This window comes from Mangifera indica, chromosome 15 (genome assembly GCF_011075055.1).
Source record: "Mangifera indica cultivar Alphonso chromosome 15, CATAS_Mindica_2.1, whole genome shotgun sequence".
NCBI lineage: Eukaryota > Viridiplantae > Streptophyta > Magnoliopsida > Sapindales > Anacardiaceae > Mangifera > Mangifera indica.
The window spans coordinates 9,438,120-9,446,737 of NC_058151.1; positions in this window are offsets into that span (position 1 = coordinate 9,438,120).

Consider the following 8,618-nt stretch of genomic DNA (forward strand, 5'->3'; position numbering starts at 1 on the left):
CAGGGGGTATTTTGAACAGTATCCCCAGGGGGTGCTCCAAGGAACCCAAGGGAATTCAGGGGGTGGGGGAAAAATAATTTTTTAAAACTATAGGATCTGTGGAAGATAACAAATTTGATAAGGGGGCAAATTAAAACTATAGGACCCGTGAGAGAGTAGAAAATTGATAAGGGGCAAATTGATAGTTTTTCACTCATAGGGTTTGTCCATACGTAGTTTTCGAATTTAATGCTCATTTTTCCTGTTTTAGAGTACTTTGACCTATAATTTTTTAATTTCAAGTATGTTTTTCGATTTTAATGATTTCTAGGTCAGTTTTTGGATTTTTGTTTTTTGCCAATTTTCTGTTTTCTACATGTATTTTTCAAATTTAATGTCCATTTTTCGATTTCAATCATTACTAAGTTTTTCAAGGTGTAGTTTTCAATTTTGAGATCTGTTTTTTAGTTTTTATCATTCTAGAGTATTTTAACGTGTAATTTTTGAATTTTAGGCCCATTTTTTGATGTTTATCATTTTAAAGTTTTTCAAAATGTAGTTATTGAATTTCATATCAGGTTTTCAATTTTTCTTATTCTTAGCTTTCAGAAGAGTAGTTTTTGAATTTCAAGTCCATTCCTCATTTTTTTGTTACTCTTGGGTTTTTCAATATGTAGTTATCGAATTTCAAGTTAATTTTTTTTTATTTTTGTTATTCTTAGATTTTTGGACGTATAGTTTTCAAATTTTAGGTCTATTTCTCAGTTTTTGTCATTCTTGGGGTTTTCAATGTGTGGCTATTGAATTTCAGATCAGTTTTTTTATTTTTATCATTCTTAGGTTTTTGGACTAGTAGTTTTCAAATTTTAGGTCCATTTCTCGGTTTAAATCATTCTTGGATTATTCGACATATGGTTTTCAAATTTCAAGTTGGATTTTCGATTTTTGTTATTTTAAGGTATTTTAATATGAAGTTTTGGAGTTTCAGATTATTTTTCAATTTTTATCATTCGTTGGTATTTCAACATGTAGTTTTTAAATTTCAAGTATGTTTTTCAATTTTTGCCATTTTAAGGTATTTTAGCTTGTACTTTTTGAATTTCAGATCCCTTTTTCTTATATTTGTCATTTTAGAGTTTTTAGATGTGTAGTTTTGAAATTTCAGGTCAGTTTTTCAATGTTTGTTATTCTAGGGTTTTTTTATTGTTTAGTTTTCGAATTTTTATTCATTTTTTATTTTTGTCATTTTAGGGTTATTCGATGTGTAATTTTCTAATTTAAAGTCAGTTGTTAGGTATTTGTGACTCTAAGATAATTGGATATATAGTTTTCGAATTTAAGGTCTTTTTTTTTTTATTTTAGGGTTTTTCAACGTGTAGTTTTTGAATTTCAAGGTAATTTTTCCATTTTTATCATTTTAGTGTTTTTTTATTTGTAGTTTTAAAATTTTAGGTCTTTTTTTTTTCTCTGATTTTATGTCTATTTTTTATGAAATTTTTATCAACTTTGACATGATAATAATTTATTTTTTACAAGATATTTCACTTAAAAGAAATCATGAGAATAACGAATGAAGAATCCCTGACGAGGCACGACACTTCAAAGCAGAGGTTTCCTCTCGTGTGCAATGAACCGCAATATCTAAGAGTAAATCTATATTGACACATACATAGTTGCTGTTGTTTGAGAGGACTTGCGTTGGACATCAACTTTGATTACTAGATACGAGGTTTAATAGAGTGTTAGTGCACTTATTCATGTTACGATAGTTATGTTAAAGATTATGCAAATATGAGTTTTGGTTTAGGATTAATAGGGCTGATGTGAGATTTAGCCCATTTGAGTTGCACTCATGACCGGGCTACCATTTAGTCAGATCACTACTCTTTTATTATATATTGCATAAGGATCTAGAGATAGGATTCGGGAGACATATTTTTAGAGATGTCAAAAGGTATAGTATCATGATTTGGAGCAAGTTTTCCTGACTAAGTTATAAGGGGATGACGATATCAATGTCATTAAAATAGCTTTATTATGTTGCCTATATATGGTGTTATTGGGGAATAACAGACGAAAGAAGGTATCTTGAGAGTATCTTTAGTTGGTCGATCATTTAGACAAATTTAATTCCTACCCAAGCGAGTGATAAAATTTGCTCAAGTCAAATATTAGACATGCATAAATATGATATCTATGGGTTCCCACTATCATTGAAAAAAATATTAATTGAATATAGACATTAATATTTTACATTACAGTATTAGATATACAAGATGATCGACACTCTTTATAATTGGGTGGACTTAGTTATTATTGATGCGTCTTCCCAGATGTTTAAGTGGCATACCAGAGATGTTCCTAGTTGGAGTCATATGAAAATTATATTTACCAGTGATAAGGTATGCAATTGTTAATTGATTAATTTATTAATTAATGCAAATATGTTTAATTATATATCTGAATGAGTAGAATGATGTTAATTTCTCACTCTAACCATCACCAATTAAGGAGGTTACATGATGATATGCTACATTGTTACCTTTATGAGTATGTTCGATCCCCAGTTATCATCATCATCCTCGATAGGAGATAAAACTTCTCCAGTTATGCCAACTATGGATATTCAGGCCTCTAGTCCTAAGACACCTGTTGATGTTCTTGCCCCTGTTATTGAGCATAGTATATGCCCTATTGTTACGACCTTAGCCACTGAGACCACACATCTTTATGGCATTTAGAACCTTGCTACCGAGCATCCTCTACACGAATGGTTATTGATTGCATCACTTGTTCTGTCCTCCTTAGATATTGTATTGACCCGCTGGGACAATATGATATTAAGTGAGATTTCTTCTTTGCGAGACCAAATATCTATCTTGTGAGAGTAGATGTCTCAATTAGAGGATCATATGAGTCGTTTAAAAGACATCATGACATGTACATGACCAAATATAGTCGATTAGGTGACAAAGTCACATCTTATTTATTCATTCTATAAATTGGATTTACCTATTTGTCTAACGTATATTTATTTCATACAAAGTACTCGCGATAGTGTTGGGAGGCCTTCACCCGTTGGCCTTCAATTCTATCACCTCCCACCCAAGGTTTGTAATTAAACGTTGTTAGTACATTTTATATAAAATGTCATTAAACAATTTGTTATTAATATTCATCTAAGGTATTAGCCGTTAACGTATATTAACTTCGTATAGGGTACTCATGACGGTGTTGGGAGGCCTTCACCCGTTAGACCTTTGGTTCCATCACCTCCCCCACTCAAGCTTTTTAATTAATTGTTATTAGTATATTTTATATAAAATGTCATTAAACAATTTGTTAGTATATTTTAGAATGGCATGGATACATTTTTAAGTGGAAGTGAGAATAAGGGCTCAAAATGCATGCATGTTAAACATCATAGGATTGTTACAAGGGGGTATCGTGAGTACACATTCTCTATACTACTCGTAGTTAGGCATGTTTATAATAGGACACCAAACCCGTAGTAGGGTATTTGCTTATAGTAGAGCTTAGATAAGATATAGATGGTATAGTAGAGTATAAAGATTGCTCACATGACTACGGTACCATACCATCTATTCGATCTAGACCGATCGGCCTAATATACAACTTCAATAGCAATTTTCAGATTTAGATGCTTTCACAAAGTTTGTTAGGGTCACACTAGATAGGAATCCATGAGAGTGGTTTCCTAATGATTGTGCGAGACATAATTTGATCCGAAAGTTAATATCTATAGCCTAAAGAATTTCCACAGTATAGTATAAGCACAAAGATGGCATATAGGATCCATCATCATCCATAGGAGAGTTCAATGTCAACTATGGATGATAGAGATAGTAAAGGTCAAGACCAAGGTATTTTAGAGATTTTAATAAAAGTTATCAGTAGAATCTCCTACTTACTCAGTGTTTTTATCACTTATTCCATTATTTTCTTATGTATAGGTATAAGTAATTGTGATGACTACAAGATGAGTAGTGGTTAAAGGGCATAGATTCCAAGCACATTTCCATAATTTAGTTTTCTCAGAGTTTTATTTGACATTTTTACTTCAGATTATTTATGTATTTGACTACACCTATTATGCTTTCTTATGAATATCTTTTGATACGTTTTCAAGATAGTTTTAATAAAAGGTATTTTAGTCATTTTATAAGGTTTGATAAATGGAGTTTTATTCAAATGCTTTAGGGTTAAATTAAATGTTTTAAATTAAATGCATGCTTATAGTAGGCAATTTATTGACACTCTCCTTTGGTGGGTAGTACTTCTGGAAGGAGGTGTTACAAGTTAATATCAGAGCATGATTTTGACATCCTAAAATACGTTTTCAAAGTATGTGGGTAGTCAATTAAATAGGAATGTAAGTCTTTCACGTCACATTGATTGCATCTGCAACCGATTACTGTAAGTAAAGTTTTAATTATGCTTGTTGATTTATTTGAAGACTTATAATTATGAGTTTTTTAAGAAAGATGAGAAGAACCAAAGTAAACACTAGAAACAGACAAACAGAAAACCCACAAAGAAGCCAGAGTAAACAGATAATACCCTCGGTTCCCTAAATAGGTCTAAGTGCACAAGATGTCAAGGACATGTTTAGAAAGATGTTCAGGGAGCAAGAAGCTACTCCACCTCAGGGCAATGAATTACGATAGGTACTATCGACATACGAACATAGATTAGTAGAGGTAAATTCAGCACTCACAACAGTATTAGTAGCAAAACCAGCTAAGACCTAGATGTATTTTATTTTCAATCTATCTAGTATGCACCAACCCTAGAAATTTGATGGTGCTAAGGACTCGATTATAGTTAAGGAGTAGCTAGAGTTGGTAGAGAGTGTTATAACCCTATTTGACATGACAGATTAGGAGAAAGTCTGGTATGCCATCTATTTTTTCAAGTCTAGTCAAGAATATGATGGAGTCTAGTCAGATAGATTTTATAGATGTTTTGGTTTAAGTTCAGGAGGAAATTTAAGGCTAAGTATAAAGGAGCATATGTCACATGCAACAGAGCTCAAGAGTTTCTCACCTTAACTCAAGGCATAAATACAGCGAAGGAATACTTTACCAAGTTTAATTACCTGGTGAGATATGCCTTTAAGATAGCCAATACATAGAGAGGGTGGATGGAGAAATTTGTCAATGGGTTTGATCTAGCCATAGCCTAAGATGTGATAATAGGACTACAATCACCCCAAACTTATAATGAGGCTTTGAGTAAGGTATTGAGGGTAGAGGTTTTTGTAAGAAGGATGTATAGTTAGAGATCCTCCTAAACAACATTTTTACCAATATTAATCCTAGTGCCAACACCAATGTAACAGTCAGACAATAGTAGTGCCTCGATTCAAATAGGTCTTCCTTTAAAGAAACAAAAGAAAAGACTTTTCTACCAAAGAGGCAATAAGAAAGGCTAGAAAGAGTTTAACATGAGATAGAGGAGATGACTTGAGTTAGTGAAGGATTACAACTGTGAAATTAAGTATCATCTAGGCAAGACCAATATAGTTATAAATGCCTTCAGCAGAAAGTTATTTTTATCATAGTTGATGGTTTAAAGAGAGATTCAAACAAAACTAAACTGATAGCAAATTAAGATAATGGTTAAGGCTTTAGCTAGATTAAAGAGTGTAGGAAATCAAAACAACTCAAGTGTAAGATGATTGTGTAGGCAAAGGGTTAAAAGGATTCAAGATGGTCTTGAAATAGATTTTTGAGTAATCAATGTTGTCCTCAAGTTTATAGATAGGGTTTATGTTCTTCTAATAGATGAGTCAAGACAGAGGATCTTAGCAAAGGCATACAATTTTACAATTCTCTTCATACTACCCACTTTGGGGATATAAAAATGAACTAGGATTTAAGGTAGATTTTTTATGGCCTAGCATGAATAGGGATATGAGTGAGTATATTACTAAGTGCCTCACATGTTAGCAAATTAAGGTTGAACACCAAAGACTGTCAAGGTTACTTCAACCTCTAAATATACCTAAGTGAAAATGAAAGCATATTTACATAGACTTTATAACTGGGTTCTTGAGGGCTCAAAGTGGTCATAATATGCTTTAGGTGAAAATCAATGGATTGACCAAGACAACACATTTCCTACTTATTAAGGACACTACCCCTATAGATTAACTGGGAAAATTATATGCATGAGAGATTATTGGATTGCATGCCAAACCCAAAACCATTGTATCAAATACAGACACAAGGTTTGTGTTAGCTTTTTGGAAGAGTTTACATAGATGATCAGAAATTAATGTAACATTTAGTATAACCTATCACTTACAAATAAATGGTTAGACTAAAAAGACCAATTAAGTATTAAAGGACATGTTGAGAGCTTTTTATATAAACCATAGGGTGAATTGGGTTGAAATGTTACCTCTGATGGAATTTGCCTATAATGATAGTTATCAGATGATGATTGAAAATGATTGAAGATGTGTAGTTAATCAGACAGATGATGAAACAAGCCCATGATTGATAAAAAAGTTATACTAATCAAAGATATTGAGACTTGGAGTTTAGTTTGGGTGATAAAGTTTTCATTAAAGTAACCCCATTTAAGCATATGATAAGGTTTAGAAGAAAGGCTAAGTTGGCTCCTAGGTATATTAATTCATATGATATAGTGGAGAAGGTTAGTAAAGTGGCATATAGGCTTACGTTACCAATGAGCATGAAACGTATTCATGATGCATTCTATGTCTCATTATTATGCAAGTATATTGGTGATCCATCTCATATATTGAGATCGAAAAGATTCAATTATTAGAGATTTAAGTTATGATGAAAAACCAGTTTAGATCCTAGATAATAGGGTCAAACAACAAAGGAATTGAAGATTCTCTTAGCCAAGGTGCTTTAGAGGAATCGTAAGGTTGAATCGGCTAATTGGGAGATAGAGCAAACCATGAGAGATAAGCATTCTAAGCTGTTTCTAATGAATTATGAAGTCAAAATTCCATTAAAAGAGAGGAATTGTAACACTCAGATGTATGTCTCTATGGTAAGATAGTCTTTTTGCATAAGTTATAATGAGTTGAAAGTCAAAATATAGGTTATAGGTGACACACAATCGTGTATAGTAAGGTCATACCCTTATGTCATTACCACGTCAGCCAAATAAGATGAATCTACATGAATTCCAAATTTTAGTGACACACATTCGTATGCCTTAAGATATGTTTATGTGTGAAATGTGTTTTCAGTTTATATAAGATAAGTCACTACTTTTTTAGGAGGATTATTTTTAGAATCCTCAAACATATGAAAACCCTAGAAATTAAGTGTGTTAATGAGCTTGATCATCTGGCTTGGGTTTTCAGTAACCTAATCGATGATAATTTTAAAGAGAAAAGGTTTTGGTTGAATACTGTTTTCTACGAAGTTAAGGTAAGTAGGCATGATCTCTTTTACTCCTTGTTGAGTTAAAATGCAGTTAAGCATGAAATCACATGATTTTGTTATGATCTTCATAATGATTAAGATACATATGATTTTGTTATGATCTTTATGATGATTAAGATATGCTAAAAGAGCGTAAAACCCTTATTGTGATGTTGTTATCTTAATTAATAACTTAAAGTGATCTATATATGTGTGTGTGTGTGTGTGTGTGTATGTGTGTGTATTTATATATGTTATGTTAATAACTGTTGGCATGTTAATGGTTTTGTTATTGACGAAATTGTATGTCTTGTGAATGTAAAATCATTAGAAATACAGTTGAGTATAGGGAAATAAGAGGGGAAGAGTTGTTTATGTATTAAATTTTGTTATAAAAGCTTGATGATTTGAGTATATGGTTTAGTTTATGATTCTTATGCATTTGTTGGCGTGTTATTTAAGTTGTATTGATGTCATAGTCATAATATGCATGCCAAAGGACTTAATAGATGGCATTTTAGTGATTAGAATTGAAATAGAGATCAAAATTAGGCATTCTATGTGTTTTTTGAGTTTATCATATGGTCGTGTGGTATAAGGCACATGTCTATTAATGTGTTTCCTAAAATTCAAGTCATAGTATTTCGATGATTGTTGGGTGTTGGTTGTCAATTAGCAGTCAACTATAACACGTGAACTTCTTGTGTATAGCTTTAGAATAACCATGTGTAGGGTGGAATAACCAGAATACCTCTGAGAAGTAGTACGATCTGAAAGAGAATGGAAAAGGAAAGTAGAATAATTGTCTAAAAGGTATATACCTGTGTTAGATAGAACACATACCTGTGAGTTTATAAATAGTGAAACACAAGTAAAAGTCATGAAGGAGTAGTTATGTATGGATAAAGTAATTAGACACACTCCTATATGTCAAGATATACACATCTGTGTGTATAGGACATAACCAGGAAAAGAGCAAGAGAATTAGGCTAAAGCTTTAGAAGTCATCTTGAGTAACAAAATAGACATTCTGGGTATGTAGTAGTACCTCACGTGCATAAGAGTTAAGATATCAAAATGACACAGATACATTTTTAGATGGAAGTGAAAGTGAACTAGAGCTAGTTAGGGCTTTAGATGTGTCCATGCTAGATATCATAGAATTGTTACTAAGGCATCGTGAGTACATATTCTCTATACTACCTA